Below are 21,336 nucleotides of genomic sequence, written 5' to 3' on the forward strand. Positions count from 1 at the left end.
ATATAATTTAAACGGATGAGTTATAAAGAAATTCACCCCCTCACGGTTGTCATGAACGGCAAAATTAGCTATATAGACCAAAATTATTTTTGCACCAGGCTGTAAACATGTTTTTTCTGCTGTAAAGTTGGGCATTTTAACATGGGGAATCTATGGGATTGACTCCCTTTTGCAGCCAGCCTCAAGCGGCCAGTCGGTGAATTACAGTTTTAGTCACTTCCTTGTTGGTTTCACGAGAGAGAGTAGAAGGTTGCCGCTCGGTTGAGCCAGTGTTGTTGTGTCAAGCACGTCCCCATTTGTTTTATATGTGTATAGATAAATAAAGCACATTTGACTCCTGTCCACTAGGGGGCAGTGGATCGGACATGTCAAAAAACGAACACACAAAGTGCATCAAGATCAGTTCACTGGAACATTGTGTTCTCACCCCCACAAAGCAATGTGGACAACCTGGGGGGAACACGTATGTATGCATGTGCTCAAGAGTGTGTCCTTCGGCGTCACAGACACGCAGAGTATGTTGAATACCCCACAGGCTCAGCATATGAGTGTTTCAGAGTTTCGAGTGTCAGAGGTATAGTCTGTTTGGTCCCATGTACATGGTGGAGGCCATCTAGCAAACACCAACGATACTAGTGCTTCCTCAGTTGGCACTGTTCAGCTAAACAAAATGGACCAAAACTCCTCAATGTACAGTACTTTTTTGAAGCTTGACAGGCCTTAATCATGGTATGTTTTCATTATATGGAAAATAACAGCATAAAAATTCTCTTTTTGTGTCCCACAGAAGGAAGTCTTTTCAGCAGGACTTCAGATTACCCATGTCTTTCAGAAACACAGATGAAAATCACTAATCTGTCCAAGCGTTTGGAACAAACATCTAAACTGTAAGCTGGTCGATGTGACTCTTATCTTTGACTGGCTTACTTAATCAGCCAATTAAAAGGTCACATGACACAATCGATACAAGACTGAAAGAACATGTCAAATGTCATGACAGATCCTGTGGGGATGATACTGAAAGCAAAAGACAGACAGGCAGACCCACTCTGGAGGAGATGTTACATTACCACTCCAGTTCACTGTGATCCAATTTCAATCTATTTAATTTAAACAGGCTACTTGGGATTGTACTGTAAGTTCCTGTGGATTTGAATTATTTAAGATGTTGCTAAAAGGATGGACGTGTAACTGAAGAAAGCAAATGTTCTAATTCTATTAAAGGGATAGTGTGGCAACTAAACTGTTGACGTCCATAGTATGAAAAAATATATACTATGGGAGTCAATGACTACCAACATTCTTCAAAATACCTTCTTCTGTGTTCTACAGAATAAAGAAATTCATACAAGTTTGGAACAACTTCGAGACGTAATTTTCATTTTTGGGTAACCTGTCCCTTTAAGATTCACGTAACTGACAAAACAGTTTATTTCAAGTAACATAAATTGCAACTTTTCGAGTTTGTAAAACAAGCTCTGCACAACCTCTCAAACCTACTGGTCAGAAATCAGTATCTGCTAACCGTTGTACATAGACTTTATAATGTCCTCACCATGTAAAGTATTCAGAACAACAACTCTCTCAGACACAAAAAACTAGATCACATTAAACTAGATCTCTCCATTAATAAACAAAGTGTGAGCGCCTGAAGCTGCAGACTGTTGACGGACAGCCGCTCCTATTTCTGTCACACTGCAAAACCAGTCACTTTATTTTTCACGTCAAAGTGAATGCTCAAAGTCAGCTCGTGATAGCACAAAAATGCTGAATTCAATTTCTCTGGATGCTAAATTTTGCTCTCGAAAAACTAAGAGTCATAAACAAAGCGCAATGCAATGCCCTGTGTTTATTTCTGGCTGGGTTATATAGCAACAGTCAGTTCAATTCAAGCCATCCTTAATCTAGTAGATGAATCAGTCTTAAAAGAAAAACCTTTAGCACAGCTGTGGATATTTGGGTTAACAGTGAATCAATTGAATTTACAACAAGATTGATTTTTTCTCATTCAGAATGGCAGAGTGAATTATGTATCTGTGATTCTGTTGATCAATGGTTCATTATTTTAATGCATTTGGTTTATTTAAGATTTTTTTTTTTTTTTTTGTAAGACAAGAAAAAGATGCAGAGGAACTACCCAAAGAAAACACATTTTCTACATATACTTCCAGATATACTACTTCCACATATACTACTTTAAAAGCTTGAGTTTTAAAAACTCAAATATTGGCTCACAAAAAAAGAAAAGAAATCACAATCACATATGATCTTATCTTCATTTTATTTGGATAAGGCCTTTATAAAATAAAAACTGCATCATCAAAGCAGCATTACATATAATAGAAAAATAAAGTGTAAGTGCATCCCCTTTACAGCATATACATACAGAAAAACTATAATCAAAAAACTAGATAAACTAGTCCACCTTACTAATCAGATGATGTGGCCCATCCTATAATGTACCTCATATACAAAAAAATGTTAGAGAGTTACTTACAGCTTTGCAGCATATGTTACAACACTCTAATAATAGATTATATACTTTAACAAAAGATTATACAAACATCTGTTTGGAGGCTTGAGGGCAAACTGCTGCCTCTTTCTTTTGCCATTTCAAAAGACAATAATGCTAAATATTACATCATGCCCATCAGTTATTACATACTCAAAGAGTAACTCACAGACTACAGCAAAGGCACTGCGTGTATTTCTGGAATAGTGAGTGTGATTAATGAAACAGGGAGATTTGGAACAACTTGAGGATAAATACATTTGGATGAGACACATTCTGAACTATCTATCATAATTTCAGTGAATTATTAAATGCTCTCTCTAATATCAGAGACACAAGAGAAGAAGGGTAATGACTCATTAGTGCACATCTAACGCGCACACGCACGCACTCACGCACGCACGCACGCACGCACGCACGCACGCACGCACGCACGCACACGCACACACACACACACACACACACACACACACACACACACACACACACACACACACACACACTTGCCTGAGCATGGGAAAAAAATCCTGGTCTTTCAGAATTCTGTTTTTCTCAACACATCAAACATAAATCATAATTGCATTATATGCATGAACACCATTATATTAACACATGCATTCAAAATACTTGAATACTTTTTTTTAAAAGAAGTCTCATGTTCACCGAGGCTGTATTTTTCATTTAAAAAAAAACAGGAATATTTTGAATATTATTACCATGTCAAACAATGTTTTCTATTCAAATATATTTTCAGCATCATCACTCTAGTCTTCAGTGTTACATGATCCTTCATCAAGAAAAAAATTCTAGTTATTATCAGCACTGAAAAACAGTTTTCCTGCTTAATGTTTTGGTGGAAACCATATTTTTTCAAGATGTTATGATGGATAGAAAGTTCAAAACAAAAGCATTTGTTTTAAAGGTGCCATCTGTCATGTCTGGCAAAAAAATCAAGTCATACTCCACATTCCATACCAGATGGGGGCAGTATGCCTCAATAAAGTGAATTGGTCTACTCTAGAGTAACAAACGAGAAACGGCATAGTCTCTATGCTCCGCCCGTACATTCACAACAACCCTACAGCCATAGCCGAAGCCTAAGAGGACGTTTTGCCTCCAGAGGAACGTTGGGTGATGTCAAGTGATTTTGAAACATGACATCTTCAAGCTACTCCCCTTCACCTTTACCAGTGAATATGTTCCTATTCGTTTTGTTCATATTACATTTTGAGTTGTATATACACATTATTTGAATTAAATTAATTTGACAGACAGCATTCGCCAACCAAGCTAGCGCCAACCAACGTAACCAGAGCTGCCAACTCTCAAGCATTCACCGTGAGACAAACGCAATTGACTCTTTTCACACCACACATCCATTTTCTCACGTACAGAAAAACCACGAAGCAAAGAGGACACGGAGACCAACAGACTAGACAGAGCAGGTTAGTTATGATATAAAAAAATGGGTAAGTTATAGCTAGCTAATTATCAAACGCAGCTACGGTTAGCCATCGCTAATATTAGCACGTTTATAGAACAGCCTTTGATACATTTCTATGTTATAACTTCCAGAAAAAAAATACACAAACATATAAAACAAACTTCTAGCGAAATACTTACATTATCTAACTTACCAATCCAAAAGAAATGTTGCAAGTTCGGTGTCGAACCTCATTTCTTTCAGGTCCATCAGTTGTCTCCAGCGATTGAAAGCAATGCCGATGTTTACTCTGGTTCGGCTCCTTTTCTTATCGGATTTGATTTGTGATTCCGAGCGCGGTTGTTTCCCTGTAGCGGGTGGTGGTCTCTTGCCAAGGCCTTCAGTCATCCTTACGCTCTCTTCCCTGAACTGAACTGAAGTAGTGGGCTGTACTTTCCACACGATTGACATCAGGTTCAGGTACGCCCACAAGCCGTGTGAGTTATTCGTGTATTGCAGGTTGGCTGGTGGTTATGTTGCCCGCATACCGCCTCCCATGGCCGAAACTGGTATTACGACACCTGTCGGGCCGGGGCTAGTAATGCTAATGCTAATTAAGGTTGATATCTCTGCAGCACTATAACTTGACATTTTTTTAATGACATCATCGCCCTTATTTCTTCTCATTCTTTTGATGCGTGTAGGTCATTTTTTGGATATTTTTACCTCAATTTTTGCACATGGCACCTTTAAATAGAAATCATTTGTAACATTTCAATACATAAAATGTAATAAATCAATTTATTGTCAAACTCTGTTATTTAAAGTCAATCTGTGAACAAAAAAAAACATTTCACTTAGTTTAAAAATCAGACTACACGCACACCAGACAAAGCATTTATTCTGGTAGAGAAGGGACTCTCCTCTGGTTTTCCCAACTCTCTTTGGGTTTTGTATGTCTGGGCGGCGGGTTCAGTCTGAATTCAGGACACCATGTTTTATTCATCCTCTTTCCAGCACAAGACCACAATCTTCTCCAAAAAGCATGATTAATATCAGTCGCCGCTCACATTGAAAGATGGAGACAGAAGGAATGGAACAAGGCAATGAAAGCAAAGCAATATGTCCAATGCATTTATTCCATTCCTTCTGTCACCAATTCTCCAGTCTCTCTTTTGACCCTCACAGAAAGTCGCCATAGGCGTTGTAGATTTGAGCCTCCAACCTACCTAATTCACACCATCCCACATGTAATACAAGTCATTTGCCACCTGCTAACAATGGTACCATGACTAAAGCCCAGGAAATAACATTCGGGGAACATTTGTTTTCCAAAGAAATGCCAAACAGACCGGTGTGCGTGAGTGCAGGGCGCTCGAAAGCGCTCCCACACATTTGCACTAAAAGCGGATTCCTGCCTTAGTAAGCATACCCCTTTTCAAAGATTAATTACCCTCTCTTTCTATAATTGATGCTATGTTTATGTGGAAGAGAGGAGCCACTAAATAATGCATCTTCAGCCAGCAGCTCAGCAAACTCAGGCCGAACATGAGGCAGACTGACCCACCGCTCACACCAGCACCGGCCTGCAAGATGAGAAGACAATGGAAAAGGGTCTGAGAAGAAACTAGCAGAGGGCTAAAAATAGGTCAGTCTGAGATGAGAGCATAATCGAACCAGTCTGAGTAGACTGCACCTGACCCGGAGCACGTCTCTGAGGAAGATCAGATCGAGGTGATACAAAGTGTTTAGCCTTAGATTAGAGAGAGCAGCCACTGGGAAGGAAAACCTTAAAAAAAGCTTTAACAAATTTACAAATGGTCAAATGCCTTTGAAAACATGTTTAAAAATTTGAAACAAATTAAAGAAAAAATTTTAATAAACATGATGATTTTGAAAATGTCATGTGGTTTAATGATTAAAAGAAAAGTAAATGTTTCCTGCACCTGAAATAGATGTCCACATCAAGGTATATAGTTCAAAGGTTTTTTTATTTAGGTTTTTTTTTTAACAAGTGTCATTAATTTTTTTGTTTATAAATATCAGTTAATATCATTTTTTTGGGTTATGGTAGTCAATACAATAGACAATATAATTTTTAGTTGTACCATATAATACAACAAAATAGTACATTTTAATAAACTACATACAGTAGACAGTAGTTTTTCAAATATTTATAATATTGTAACATTTTAACAGTTCTCCAAATTCTAAAATAAATACTACTATAAATATTATAAAAAAATATTTTAATTTACCAATTACAAATAATACATACCAAACATATAAGCGGTGAATTTCAATCGCTGTATGTATGAATTTAATTTACAATTAATACATTTAAGAAAATCTGTAAAAACAGAACTATATAATTTAAAGGATTATTTCTGTATTTATTTTTACAGGTATTTCCTCAGTATTTTGAATTTTACACTGCACTGCATTGTGTTTTAGAGGTAACGGAAATGTCCGCTAAATTATTGGATATTGTCCCGTTTAATAGGCTGCAAGTAACTCTTCTGTTATTTTACAGATTCATTTTTTACAGTGAAAGTAAAGGACCAAAAAAATAAATAAAGCAGCATTATGTCATTGACCCAAAAGTGGTCTTGAAAATGTGATGCATGAGGAAATGAGCAGGAACCAAGCATCAGGTCTTCAGTTTAAGAGGCACAAATCTCTTCCTCTCAAGCATTTCCGTGGAAACGAACAAGAGGAATTAAATAAAGGCAAGAATGCAAAGAATGGCAGGAAAAGATGAATAATAAACAAAGAATTAATGGTTGAAGCCAAGGAAAATGCCATGTTTTTTCCAAAACTCTCCTTCTCACCCTCCGTCCTGAAACTCCAGCAGAAGGAAGTCTTAACAGGTTCAGGGGTTGTTGGGAAGACACTATTCTTTATGTTTCAGATAAGGAACCATATATATGTGCAGCCAGTATTAGGGAAAGTCATCCTAGACTTGGAGAAGTGTTAAGAAAATCATGGTGATGTAAGAACCGTTTAAAAGTAGATCTGTGTGAACCTCTTGCGTGAGCGTGGAGCACAAAACATAACTTGTGCTGTGTTTCGACAGTGATGGTGAGATTGTGTGTGTGCTGGGGGAAGGCTGCTTCCGCAGGAAGCACTGCACTTTTTATTCTTGACCATTGTTTATGGTGGTTTTTTTCTGATAGGCAATAATAGGCGAACATGGCATTTTGTTTATCTTGGGGAGGCTGATTATAAAAAATATATTGAGCTTGATGAAAGGGAGCTAAAAACTGAGGGTGGGTGAGTTGGTGGGTTCACTGTAGTCCAATCACTCCCTTACTTAAGAGGAAGGCAGGGAGGCTCCACATCCCCTTCCCTTCAACATATCACCCACTGGCCACATGTCAGGGAGAACCAGCACTCTCCAGGGTCTCTTACAATACATTAGTGACTGAAGAAAGCTTTAATGAGACTCAATTGTACAATGTATTATGTAAACAATCACTGTGGCAACTGAGTTAGCACATAGTGTTACACTGAGCATATTTTGTAGCCTTTTTTTCTTTGAAATGGCTGAAAAAAGGGTGTTTTTAATCTGAGTAGCGCTATGAAATTGTTTTTTTTTTTTGCCCAAATTCCATTAAATTTTTTTCCAAATTCCATTTTTTTCCATTTTCATTTTTAAAGACTCTGGTTAAATAAATAAATAAATAATAATAAGCCATTAATCAAAAACCATGTCTAATCAACTGAAATCATAAAACTTACAATTTAACAGAAATTTATAAAAAACAAATTTTTTCCATTTCATTTCATTTCTACCAAATTCTGTTTTCCAATTATTTTCTGGATTCAATTTTAGTTATTGCATTAAAGTTTCATAATCAAAAGCATCTTTAATTAACTGATTATATATATTTTTTAAATATTTATTATTCTTTTTTCAGAAATACTGTGTTGTGCATTATTATTTTTCTGGTACTGTATTTTTCGGACTATAAGTCGCACCTAAGTATAAGTTGCATCAGTCCAAAAATACGTCATGACGAGGAAAAAAACATAAGTCGCACTGGACAATAAGCCCTTTCACACATACAGACTTTTCCGAAAAAATTACCGGTAAATTGCCGTAAAGAGATCATGTGTGAACAGGATCTTTTCAAAAATACCGGTAAATTCGTTCCGACAATTTAGCGGTATGAGAAGTTGTAACATTACCAGTAAATTGACGGAATTCTGCTGTGTGAGAACGCAGAAGGAAAATTACCGGTATGAGCACGTACGAGTTCAGAACGCTGTGACGTAAGACGCCTACTCCGGGCCAATCATAACAATGTGAAGCATTGACGCACTGTTTAAGAAAATAAAATAAATGTCATCCAACTGAAGCTACAGTGAAATTAAAGCACTTCTCCTTATCCGGGCGGATGAAGAAATATGTCGTCATCTGAGAGAAACTGTTAGTGATGCAGTAACGTATGATAAAATAACTGTTAACTGTCTCCGAGAGCAATGCATTCACAGGACAAAGTCAGGTCATCAATAAACTGAAAACATTGCCTCTTAATATCTAAAAAATAAATGACCATCACAAACGAAGTAGTAGTGGAAGTATTTCTTGTTCCTATTATGACTTTTGTCAATCTATTTGGGGGTCCTGCTACTCCACAAATCCTGTAGCTCTAAACCAGTGGATCTCAACCCGCGGCACGTCATGAAATCACCCTGATAGCACACGTACATCTCAGAGACATCTATTTGACGTGTGCATTTACATCTGCAAGACGTATTTTTTAGAGTGTTTGCTCATCTGCAGTTTCCTTTTAGATGTCAAATATATGTCTATTAGATGTCTTTAAGATGTTTATGATTTAGAATGTATGCAAAACTGACATCTGAAAGATGTCTGTCAGACGTTTGTAGACAGCAGATGTACATGTGCTATCTGTGCACATGCGACCCACCATGCCGAACACAATAAAAAAATAATGATAATAAAGATAACTAAGTTTTACAACTTATTTTAGTTTTTACATAGGGAAAAACACATTGGGTACAAACGAGAAGTCGGAGCAGTGAAGAAGAGTGCTGGACATTCGGCATCAACTTTCGGTTTGCCCCGGAACTCACTTGAGGATCATCCCGTCTTTTTTCCCAATTCTCCCAAAACAGCTTATACTACTGTTTCAGCTATTAAAATAGTTCATTTTTGTATGTGTGGAGCAGTTTTTGATCGTTAAACATGCCTATAAGTTTTGTTTTTAAAGTAACAAGCGACCAGCACAGAGAGGGAGAGTTGATCATAGCCTATGTTTAATCAGTTTAGCCTTCTCAAATCATCACAAATTGTCTAAAATAAAATCTAAAGATATAAAACAGTTCAAGCATGTAACGATGTTTTAACGTTAAACCCAGATACATGTGCGATCTATCGAATATTTTGTGTGGAGAGTGCAAGATAAAGCACGCTTTTTTGGGACATATAGGTGCCAGCGCGATCATGATATAAAATAAAGAAATATAAAATAAAGAAAACAAACATGCTTTCTCCATCTTGTCTTGAACAGGAGAGCTTACAAAAATAAACCGAAACTCAGCGAATACATGCCTCACAGACATGATAAATATATCTATAGAAAGCTTTAAATTACTACTTAATGAAATAATAAAAACAAACAAACAAAAATCTCAATACAATTATAATCCGTATAGAAGGCGCGTCTAATGAGGAGATGATGAGTCAGGCAACTTCATCCTTGGCACACAGACTCAGAAAACACTAGTTTATTAGTAAATAATTCAAATATATTTTTACTATTTCCCTCTGTCACATTCATGGTAATTACTTTTTCCGGTGCGTTGCAACATCTTTTGAACTCAATTTGAATGCAGAACTATTTATCTGCGCTTATAGACTATTTGATATGAATTTGGATCAATAGGCTACATTTGAGAACGCACCTTTTCTGCGATGTCGCGCGTCTTACAGACTGCAATTTACAATCGCAACTTCGTTGTGCTATTAATCCTTTCAAGCTGATTTTCACTAAATTGCTCAACTTCCGACAGCATCAGTTGTTTTATTAATGGTGAGTATAATTATTTAAACCAGTCGTCTATTACGATGTCTCTACAAAAGCAGTTGCATGAATACTTAAGTTTAAAAAACAAAAATGAAACCATCAACAGAAATACTGAACACGTATTACTCTCCATGTTTAAAAATACAAGCGCAGCTGTTTAAAGCTTATTGATGTCACAGAATTTACCGGTATTTTGGAATGGATGTGTGAATGGTGCTTTTCCGGAAAAAAGACGGAATGTTGTTGACTGTGTGAACAGCGCATTTTTGAATTTACCGGTAAAGTCGTTCCGGTAATTTTACGGCAATTAACGGATATTACTGTGTGAAAGAGGCTTATAAGTCGCATTTATTTAGAACCAAGAACCAAGAGAAAACATTACCGCCTGCAGCCACGAGAGGGCGCTCTATGTTTTCAGTGGTAGACAACAGGAGCACTGAGCAGCACAGAGTGTCCTCTCGCGGCTGGAGACGGTAATGTTTTCTATTGGTTCATGTCAAATTAATTTTGATAAGTCGCACCTGACTATAAGTCGCAGGACCAGCCAAACTATGAAAAAAAGTGTGACTTATAGTCCGGAAAACACTGGTAAATAATTTTTTGTAAATATTCATAAAAATAAAAAATAAAGCTTTTGACAATAATTTTAGAATAATTTTGAAGAAATTATTTAATAATTTTAAGAAATTATTCTTCAATAATTTTGAAGAAACTTGTCAGTTTCTTCAAGTTAAACTGTTATTTTGACAAGTTGCTGTGAAGACCTTTAAGTTTCTGTTCATATATGTATCATGTCTCATGAAGAGACTCTTAGAGCAGTTCTAGAGATTATATTCATGTGTTCATGTACTCAAATATTAAGGCAGCAGAGGCTGAAAACACAGCGTTAATTCACAAAGAAACACGCAGAACATGCAGGATTCTTATTAGGGCCCGAGCACTGAGGTGCGAGGACCCTCTTGTATCTGCTTTGTTTATTATTATTATTATTATTAGGGCCCGAGCACCGAAGGTGTGAGGACCCTATTGTATCTGCTCCATTTATTAGGGCCCGAGCACCGATGGTGCGAGGACCCTCTCGGAATTACTCCGTTTATTATTATTAGGGCTCAAGCCTGGAGGGCGAGAGCCCTATTGTTTTCCTTAGGATTATTTTTAGGGCTCAAGCCCAAAAGGCGAGAGGCCTATTGTTTTCCTTAGGATTATTTTTAGGGCTCAAGCCCGAAGGGGCGAAGAGCCCTATTGTTCCCCTAAGGATTATTAGGGCTCAAGCCCGAAGGGGCGCAGAGCCCTACTGATTTTCTAAGGATTATTAGGGCACGAGCACCGATGGTGCGAGGACCCTCTTGGAATTAGTCCGTTTATTATTATTATTAGGGGTTCAAGCACGAAGTGCTGAAACCCTATTGTAATTGTACTGATTTTTATAATTTGTGCAGCCCAAACCGTAAGAGCTGGAACCTTGAAACTTTGCCAGATGATAGTACAAAAATCGAGGAGAGGTTCAGAGAGTATGACCCCGATTGGCCCATAGGTGGTGCTATAGCAACCAAAAGCGCGAAACTGATCATAACTCCTAGATCGTGTGTCGTAGGCTCAAGAGTCTTATATCAATGGAAAACTGGACACCTGAAGATCAAAATGTATATCTCCGATTTCATTTCCGGTATGCAAATTTTTCTGCCATTTTGAATTTTGTTTAAAACCTACTTTTGCGAACTAGTCTGTGGTTTTTTGCCCGATCGGAACCAAACCAGTGCAGAAATGTTCTATGGAGTCTGAACATCAATAATTATTGAAGAATTTCCATTCACGTTCGCTAGGGGGTGCAAAATTAACGTTGTGGGAGGAGCCTGTTTTACTAAAATGGCTATAACTCCAGAAGTCAATGAGATATCTTCACCAAACTGGGTACACATGTGTTCAGTCTGGGGTCACAGTAAAAAACCGCGGCGATTGGCCACATGGTGGCGCTATAACATGAAAAAAACCTAAAACACTATAACCACCTGACCGTTAGTCCGATTGGCTTGAAAATTGGTATGCAGTGTCTTGGTCCAAGGTGACGACGTGACATTCAGCCAAGTATGGTGACCCATATTCAGAATTTGTGCTCTGCATTTAACCCATCCGAAGTGCACACACACAGAGCAGTGAACACACACACACACACACTGTGAACACACACCCGGAGCAGTGGGCAGCCATTTATGCTGCGGCGCCCGGGGAGCAGTTGGGGGTTCGATGCCTTGCTCAAGGGCACCTAAGTCGTGGTATTGAAGGTGGAGAGAGAACTGTACATGCACTCCCCCCACCCACAATTCCTGCCGGCCCGGGACTCGAACTCACAACCTTTCGATTCGGAGTCCGACTCTCTAACCATTAGGCCACGACTTCCCTTTGGTGCCATGTGTATCTATGAGGACATTGGCGTATCTCAAAAAGCATGGGCGCCATCGGCCAATGAACTTTGAGCACCTATTAGACAAGGTTAACGGAGGCAAATTGGAACGAAACTCGATGGGTACGTTCGACTCATGAACCTTAAGGTCTGTTAGAATTTTGAAAGAAATCGGCCACTGGTTGGCGCTAATGAGTTTTATGGCTCTGTAATCACGTGGTGTTTCACATATCAACACAATATGCATATCATTTGATAGATCTCCTCATAATGCTCAACTTTGCCTCAAGAACCATTGCTGTCAATCAAATCGTTCAATTGTTATTCACAAATATGTTAAAAAGCTACTTTTGCGAACTAGTCCTAGGTTTTTTGCCCGATCGGAACCAAACCACTGCAGTAATATTCTGTGGACTGTGTAAAAATATTCTGTGGAAAAATGTTGAATTTTGTACTTTGGTTAGCTTTTAAGGGGTAATTTAGAAAAGGGGTGTGGCCAAACATACCCCAAAGCCTATAAAACCAAAACAAAAAGTCAAAATATTCTGAAACTTGGAATAAACATGTGACCGATGACTCTTAACAAGTATGCAACGTTTTATGTAGATCGGTCCATAGGTGGTGCTATAACAGTTGAAAAAGCGTCAAAAACACAAATTTTCAATAGAAAATGATCAAAATTTGTAGAACATGTTCATACATTCACACAAACACTAGATCTTAATATCATATGATAGATCTCCTCTTTGTGAACAACTTTGCCTCAGGGAGCGAAGATGTCAATCAAATCGTTCATTAATTATTCAAGAATATGTTAAAAACCTACTTTTGCGAACTAGTCCCAGGTTTTTAGCCCGACTGGAATCAAACCACTGCAGTAATATTCTCTGGACTCTCCAGATCAATTATTATCAAGAAAAAATTTAAATTTGTCTTTCTGTTACCTTTGACAGGGTAATTTAGAAAAGGGGTGTGGCCAAAATACCCAAAAGCCTATAAAACCTAGACGAAAACTGAAAACATGTATGTTAACCAAACAGGAAGTCGGTTATTTTTAATATTATGAGCAAATTTTGTGTAATTTTTGTCATTTCCATGCATTGTATTTTAACGAACTCCTCCTAGAGATTTAGTCAGATCAACACCAAATTTGGTATGCCTAATCTAAAAGCCTTTGCGATGTTAAATTGCAAAGATCTTGAGTTTTCATTGAAGGGTGTGTTCGTGGCGGCCTGGCGAATTTCGATGATTTGCCATGAAAAATTAAGTTGCTATAACTCAGACATACAATGTCCAATCTGCCCCAAACTTCACATATTTGATAAAACTCCGAACCAGAACAGATTGACATGCCAATATTCAGTTATAGTCACAGCGCCACCTATTGGCAACAGGAAGTGACATATTTTACACTGCGACGAACTACTCCTTAAAATTTTATGACATAAATGTCTTTTTTGTGGTAAGTCTAATCTAAAGGCCTGTGCGATGTTTAGTTGTGAATCTCTTGAGTTTTCTTTAAAAGGCGTGTCCATGGCGCCGTGACAAAGTTCGATGTCTCGCCATGGGAATAAAAGATGTTATAACTCATGCATAAAATGTCCGATCTTCCCCAAACTTCACATGTGTGATAAGAGTCCTGGCCTGAACAGATCTGAAGGCCAATATTTAATTGGGTGTGGCAAAATGGCTCGATAGCGCTACCTATACACTTTCAACGGAGTGCTCCTTGAGCTATGTTTCACGTACATGTACGAAAATCGGTACACACATGTAACACACCAATACCTACGAAAAGTCTATTGGTACGAAATCCGAATTCCAACAGGAAGTCAGTTATTTGAATTTTCTCTGCAAAAATGATTTATTAGAGATTACAAAATTAGAGATTTATTCAGATCAACACCAAACTCGGTCAGTGTAATCTAAAGGCCTTTGCGATGTTAAATTGCGAGGATCTTGAGGTTTCGTTAAAGGGCATGTCCATGCCGGCCTGGCAAATTTCGATGTTTCGCCATGAAAAAGGAGGTTGCTGTAACTTAGACATACATTGTCCACTCTGCCCCAAACCTCACATGTTAGATAAGACTTCTGCCCTTAACAGATCTACATGCCCATATTCAGTTATAGTCATAGCGCCACCTGCTGGCAACAGGAAGTGACATTTTAAGCTGCGACAAACTACTCCTAGAAATTTTTTGACATTAATGTATTTTTTGTGGTCAGTCTAATCTAAAGGCCTGTGCAATGTTAAATTGTGGAGTTTTTGTTATCTTGAGTTTTTGTTAAAGGGCGTGTCCATGGCGCCATAACAAAATTTGATGTCTCGCCACAGCAAGAGAAGTTGTTGTAACTCAGGCATAAAATGTTCGATCTTCCCCAAACTTCACATGTTTTATAAGAGTCCTGGCCTGAACACATCTGAAGGCCAATATTTCATTATAATGATAGCGCCACCTGCTGGCAACAGGAAGATTGGCACATATATGGAATATACTTTGATATATTAAGATTCACTCGATGGCGCCGCACATGGCTGCTTCAGTGCTTGGCTCTCCAGTGTTTGTACTGTTTTTGTTCGTTTTTCCTGTTTTTTGTTTAACAAACACGATCAGTTTCACCAGGGATGAACTGTTGAACATTCGGCAGAACACACCACAAGATCTTTTACCGGATTTAAATTATTCAGACGTTTTACTGAACATTGTTATCGGAGGAGCAGCGGCGCTGATCAAACGCTTCAGGACGTGCAGACGGGGAAAGCTAGCGGGAGCGCTCGTCAGACTCAGGAAGTGCGGATTTCGAACGCCGTTGCCTAGCATCCATCTGGCAAATCTCCGCTCTCTACCAAACAAAACAGACGAACTCCTTCTGCTCTCTCGGACAAATAAGAATTTCTCACACTCTTCTGCTCTGTGTTTCACGGAAACCTGGCTGAATGACGCCATACCGGACAGCGCGCTCCATCTGCCGGGCTTTCAGCTGTTTAGAGCTGATCGCGAATAAGAATCAACGGGGAAATCGCGCGGCGGCGGGACATGCTTTTACATCAATGAACGGTGGTGTACAGATGTAACTGTGTTAAAGAAGATGTGCTGTCCTGATCTAGAAATGCTGTTTGTCAACTGCAAGCCGTTCTATTTGCCGCGGGAGTTTCACTCGTTCATTCTGGTGAATGTTTACATTCCTCCACAAGCGCATGTGAGCTCAGCTTTACTCGACTCGCTGATCAGATCACAGAGACAGAACAACTACACCCAGACTCCGTTTTAATCATTCCTAGGGACTTTAATAAAGCCAATCTCTCCCGTGAACTGCCAAAATACAGACAGCATGTTACATGTCCCACTAGGGACAGTAATATACTGGATCACTGTTACACCACAATAAAGGATGCATATCACTCTGTTCCACAAGCAGCTTTGGGACGTTCTGATCACTGTCTGGTTCATCTTATACCATCCTACAAGCAGAAACTTAAATCTGCTAAACCTGTAGTAAGGACTGTGAAGAGATGGACCAGCGAAGCAGAGCATGATTTACAATCTTGTTTTGACATCACTGATTGGAGTGTTTTTGAAGCTTCTACCACCGATCTGGACGAACTCACAGAGACTGTAACATCCTATATTAGTTTCTGTGAGGATATATGCATTCCTACCAGGACTTGCATTCAACAATGATAAGCCATGGTTTACAGTAAAACTCAGACATCTTTGTCAGGCCAAAGAGGATGCCTACAGAAATGGGGACACACAGGAACACACTGAACAAAGAGATTAGAGCGGCTAAAAAGACCTACACTAAAAAGTTGGAAGACCAGTTTACTTCCAACGACTCAACTTCAGTGTGGAGAGGACTGAGAGCCATCACAAACTACAAGACACCATCCCCTTGCACTGAGGCTAATCAATGACTTGCTAACGACCTGAATGAGTTTTATTGTAGATTTGAAACCCCCAACACCCATTCTGACCATCTCCCTACACAACCATTAACACCTCCTGCAATCCCCCTCTCCATACCTCCTGCTCTTCAAATCTGTGAAGATGATGTGCGCCAGGTCTTCAGGAAGAACAAAAGAAGAAAAGCACCAGGCCCAGATGGCGTTACACCAGCCTGTCTGAAAATCTGTGCTGACCAGCTGGCCCCCATCTTTTCACAGATCTTCAACAGATCCCTGGAGTTGTGTGAAGTGCCTTCCTGCTTCAAACGCTCCACCATAATCCCCATTCCAAAGAAACCCAAGATAACAGGACTTAACGACTACAGACCTGTGGCTCTAACGTCTGTCGTCATGAAGTCGTTTGAAAAACTGGTTCTGGCTTATCTTAAGGACATCACTGGACCCTTACTGGACCCCCTGCAGTTTGCTTACCGAGCAAACAGGTCCGTGGATGATGCAATCAACATGGGATTGCACTTCATCCTGCAACATCTGGACAAAACAGGGACTTATGTGAGGATCCTGTTTGTGGACTTTAGTTCAGCTTTCAACACCATCATTCCAACAACCCTCCAGACCAAACTGACCCAGCTCTCTGTTCCTAGCTCTATCTGTCAGTGGATCACCAGCTTTCTGACAGATAGGCAACAGTTAGTGAGACTGGGGAAATTCATGTCAAACAGCTGCTCCACCAACACTGGTGCACCTCAGGGATGTGTTCTCTCCCCTCTGCTCTTCTCCCTGTACACCAACGACTGCACGTCTAAAGACCCCTCTGTCAAGCTCCTGAAGTTTGCAGACGACACTACAGTCATCGGCCTCATCCAGGACGGTGATGAGTCTGCTTACAGACAAGAGGTTGAGCAGCTGGCTGTCTGGTGCAGTCTTAACAACCTGGAGCTGAACACGCTCAAAACAGTGGAGATGATCGTGGACTTTAGGAGAAACCCCCCTGCACTTTCCCCACTCACCATCACGAACAGCACTGTGACTGCAGTGGAGTCATTCAGATTCCTGGGAACCACCATCTCTCAGGACCTGAAGTGGGACAATCACATTGACTCCATTGTGAAAAAGGCCCAGCAGAGGTTGTACTTCCTTCGCCAGCTGAGGAAGTTTAACCTGCCACAGGAGCTGCTGAGACAGTTCTACTCAGCCGTCATTGAGTCTGTCCTGTGCACTTCAATAACTGTCTGGTTTGGTTCAGCAACAAAATCAGACATCAGAAGACTACAGAGAACTGTTCAGACTGCTGAAAGGATTATTGGTGCTCCCCTGCCCACCCTTCAAGAACAGTATACAATTTTTTTTTTTCTGTGTTGTTGTTGTCTCTGTGTACTGGAAGCTTATGTCACTATAACAAATTCCTTGTATGCGCAAGCATACTTGGCAATAAAGCTCTTTCTGATTCTGATTCTGATATTCCACTTATATTTATGACTTTAAATGCATATTTCTCACCGTTCACCTTTTTACTAAAGCCACTCGCTGGTGGTGAGCCTGGGTGCGAGGGCCCGTTCATCGCTGCTTGCAGCTTTAATTTGAATTGAATTTTTGCGGCTTAAAACAGACATAGTTCATATCCCATTTTAATTTAAGCATTCTGACCAACTTTTGATTTATCCATCCAAAATTTGGCAAATTCTGTGACATTCCACCTTATACAGCAAATTCAATTTTTATGCCTGGATTAGGGGTGGGCGATATATCATTTAGGCGATAATATCCAAATTGTTGTCTGGACGATATGCAAAATTGGGATATCGAATATTTCATAATTTGTACAATCCGACCTCCCAAACATGAAAAGAGCTAAAGGAAGTTAAAGAGAAAACAAATAACGCACACTATAACCTTCTAAACAATTATATGTAGCGATTTTAATAATGTAGGGGTTTGTTTGACTGTATTTTATGTTTTTTTTTGTTTTTTTTTTACAAAATCACGATCGTTCCTCAATGCGTAAGCTTCTACTAACTTGCAATACAACCACGGAGTTCTTACCTGTGTGTTATGACATTTCTTAGTTGAAGCAACAATCCAAAAACGTAAAGAGTAAAGCCGATCTACGATTAATAAAATAGCTGCTAGAAAAGGCAAATATGCGTTGTTTGCAGAAAACTGAAGTCAAAAAGTTTTTCTTAAATGTTTGTGGCTTCCTCAAGTGGTGAGCTTCGTGATTGCCTCATTAGAAAATTGATGAGTCCAAAAGATGGAATACATTTTTCCCGAGAGATCCACCGGAATAGCCTCCGAACAGTAACAGGGCTTCTTTTAACTTTTAGAAAAACTTTTTTTTAGTACAAACTAAAACATTTTTATTAATACGGTGAACTGCCCATAATGCCTCAGTGCCCCTGACGTCTTATGTCATTACAGTGTGCCGTGCGTATGTTTCTCATCAGTCACTTTCGAGCGCAACAACACAAAAATGAGCGAAGAAAGCGAAAATACACAGTAATCCTTAAAACCAGTGCCAGAAGAGCTAACAGCGAGATGTGGGTCAGCTTCTTTAGCCTGGAGATGGTTTGGTTTTGACTAAAAAGACGAGCAACAAAAGTTGCCCATCTGTAGAATTTGTCGCATGCAGATCGCTGTATAGCAGAGCGCCACAACCAACCTCTTCCATCATCTACGTACCACGCACAAAACACAGTTTGAAGAGTATGAAAGGCTTCGTGCTGAACAAAACAGCACTGCTGCTACAAACACGGTACAAAAAAAGAACAGACACAACAGACCTTGGCAGAAACATTCACAAAGAAACCACCATATGACAAAAAAAGCGCAAAAGTGGAAAACGATTACAAACTCTGTAACAAGTTTTATTGCGAGGTCTATGTTGCCAATTCAATCAGACGACAAGGATGGGTTTCAAGAAATGTTACAGACTTTAGATCCCAGATATAATCTGCCTTCAAGGAGATATTTCAGTGAAACAGCTCTACCAAAACCGTTCAAGTCAAGACAAACGCTGTCCCATAAATTGCAGAAAGTCACCTATTATGCCACGACCTCCGATCTGTGGTCCAGCAGAACCTCGGAGACATACAGCAGAGCAGGGTCTGTTATTTATTTTATCCTCATCTTTTATATTAATATAATGTGCAAAGATGTTATATTGTGTTGTGTTCTAATGTTTACATTTTGCAAAACACAACTTTTTTTTAAAGAGGTAGTCACATTGTTGTTAGTCTATTACTAATAGAGTACTGTTTGCAAAGCACAAAGTTAATTTATTACGTACATATATTGAACTGAAAAAGCTCTGTTCTTGTATTAAAATAAAAATTTAGTACAGTAACTTGGTTCATGTTTAAATCAATAATGTGTAATATCTTTATGTACTAGTAATTCTATACAACAATAGGTCAAATGCAGAAATTCAAAAGACCAACTGGACCTTCTTTGCCAAATTGCACATTTCTTTAAAGGACTGCAAAATTATCATCTGAATATCGATATCAAGATTTTGAAAAAAAATATTGAGATATACAGTTTGGTCAATATTGCCCACCCCTAACCTGGATTCCACGATTGTCTGTATTTTCTGCATCATGTAAATCAATCTTAAATGTTCAAAATTAATATTATTGAATAGTAATAATTTGTTTTCTTTTTGATTTATTGGTTTTAAACCCATTCAAATGGATGCTTCTGCAATGGTTAGTTTTGGGACATTGTTCTAGCTTGACAAAACCTTGTCTAGACATGTAAAAACGTAAATGTTAAATTTGCTGAGATCTAAAACAGAAAAATTATTCAACATCAAATAAGGTCATTAGAAACTTACAGTACTTATGAAAACAAAGACAATTCTGACTTTCAATACATCACAGAAAAAAAAAGTTTAATTTGGCGTACGGAGTTGCCATATGGCAACAATTAATTTATACTAATTTTTTCTTGTTATTCTGAAAAAACTATGATATATCACATTAAGGGAATTTAAAGGGTAGGCCTTAAGGTAGCCAATGATGTGCTGTTTTTAAGTCACGTGACAACTGAATGTCCTCCCAAAACTCCTTTTCCCACTGTCACCCTGATACAGAAGATACCTGTTGAAGTGCTCCAGAAATTGCTCCATTAATCTAAGTTCTAAACATCTTTTCTTTATTATCTTTGGTAAGTAAATTAGATATTTTAATTCATAAATCAATTTTTTCTAACATAGTTTTACTGTAAATTAAGAAAATATCAAGGTTGCCATATGGAAACTCTGTACCACTATGGAAAAATAGGTGCGTTGCCATATGGCAACTCTGTACCACAGTGGAATTGCAGTAATGTATTTCCCCAATGGGATTTTTTATAGATAGTAGCATCGATAAAATTATCACAGTTATTTAATGATTTGAAGTGTTTATTGTAGTATTGTTGTATTTATGTATACTTTTCAGAAAATGAATACAGCTATATTTTATGGAAAGGGCAATAGGAAGAGTGCAGAGTTGGCCTGTAATGGAGATGAAAGGGAAGTGCAGGGGGATCGTCCACATGAAGTGCAGCAAATGTGACTTGCACCTTTGCATCACAGCTGAAATGAACTGCTTTTTGCCGTTTCATGGGATGTCATGAAATGTGACATGAGTTGATTGAGACAGGTGCACATAGATGGACTGGGAAAATTGAACCCCCAGTTGCTCCCCGGGCGCTGGATCTATAGCTGCCCACTGCTCAGGGTGTGTGTTCACTTCTCACTGCTGTGTGCGTGCACTTGGATGGGTTAAATGCAGAGCACCAATTCTGAGTATGGGTTACCATACTTGGCTAATGTCAGAACTTTCACTTTTCACATTACTTCAGGGAGCCCCCTATCGTAATACCTGCATTTTATGTTTCTACATGGTGTTAGTGCATGTTCCAGGCTACCATACATTTACTTAACTTGTATAAAATACTTTCAAAAAGACTTGTTTTTGTTGTTGGAAACTTTGTGGATGTTAAATAATAAAAAGTTGATTAATTTGATATGCATATATGGTACAAAAGCAAAAT

At 38.7% G+C, this 21,336-nt stretch overlaps 1 protein-coding gene across 3 annotated transcripts in view; it reads right to left on the reverse strand.

The window, feature by feature from the left end:
- The window catches only part of LOC132127796 (rab GTPase-activating protein 1), a 125,857-nt gene that overhangs the window by 31,755 nt on the left and 72,766 nt on the right, over positions 1-21,336 (reverse strand). The window lies entirely within an intron of this gene.

This window comes from Carassius carassius, chromosome 45, assembly GCF_963082965.1.
Source record: "Carassius carassius chromosome 45, fCarCar2.1, whole genome shotgun sequence".
NCBI lineage: Eukaryota > Metazoa > Chordata > Actinopteri > Cypriniformes > Cyprinidae > Carassius > Carassius carassius.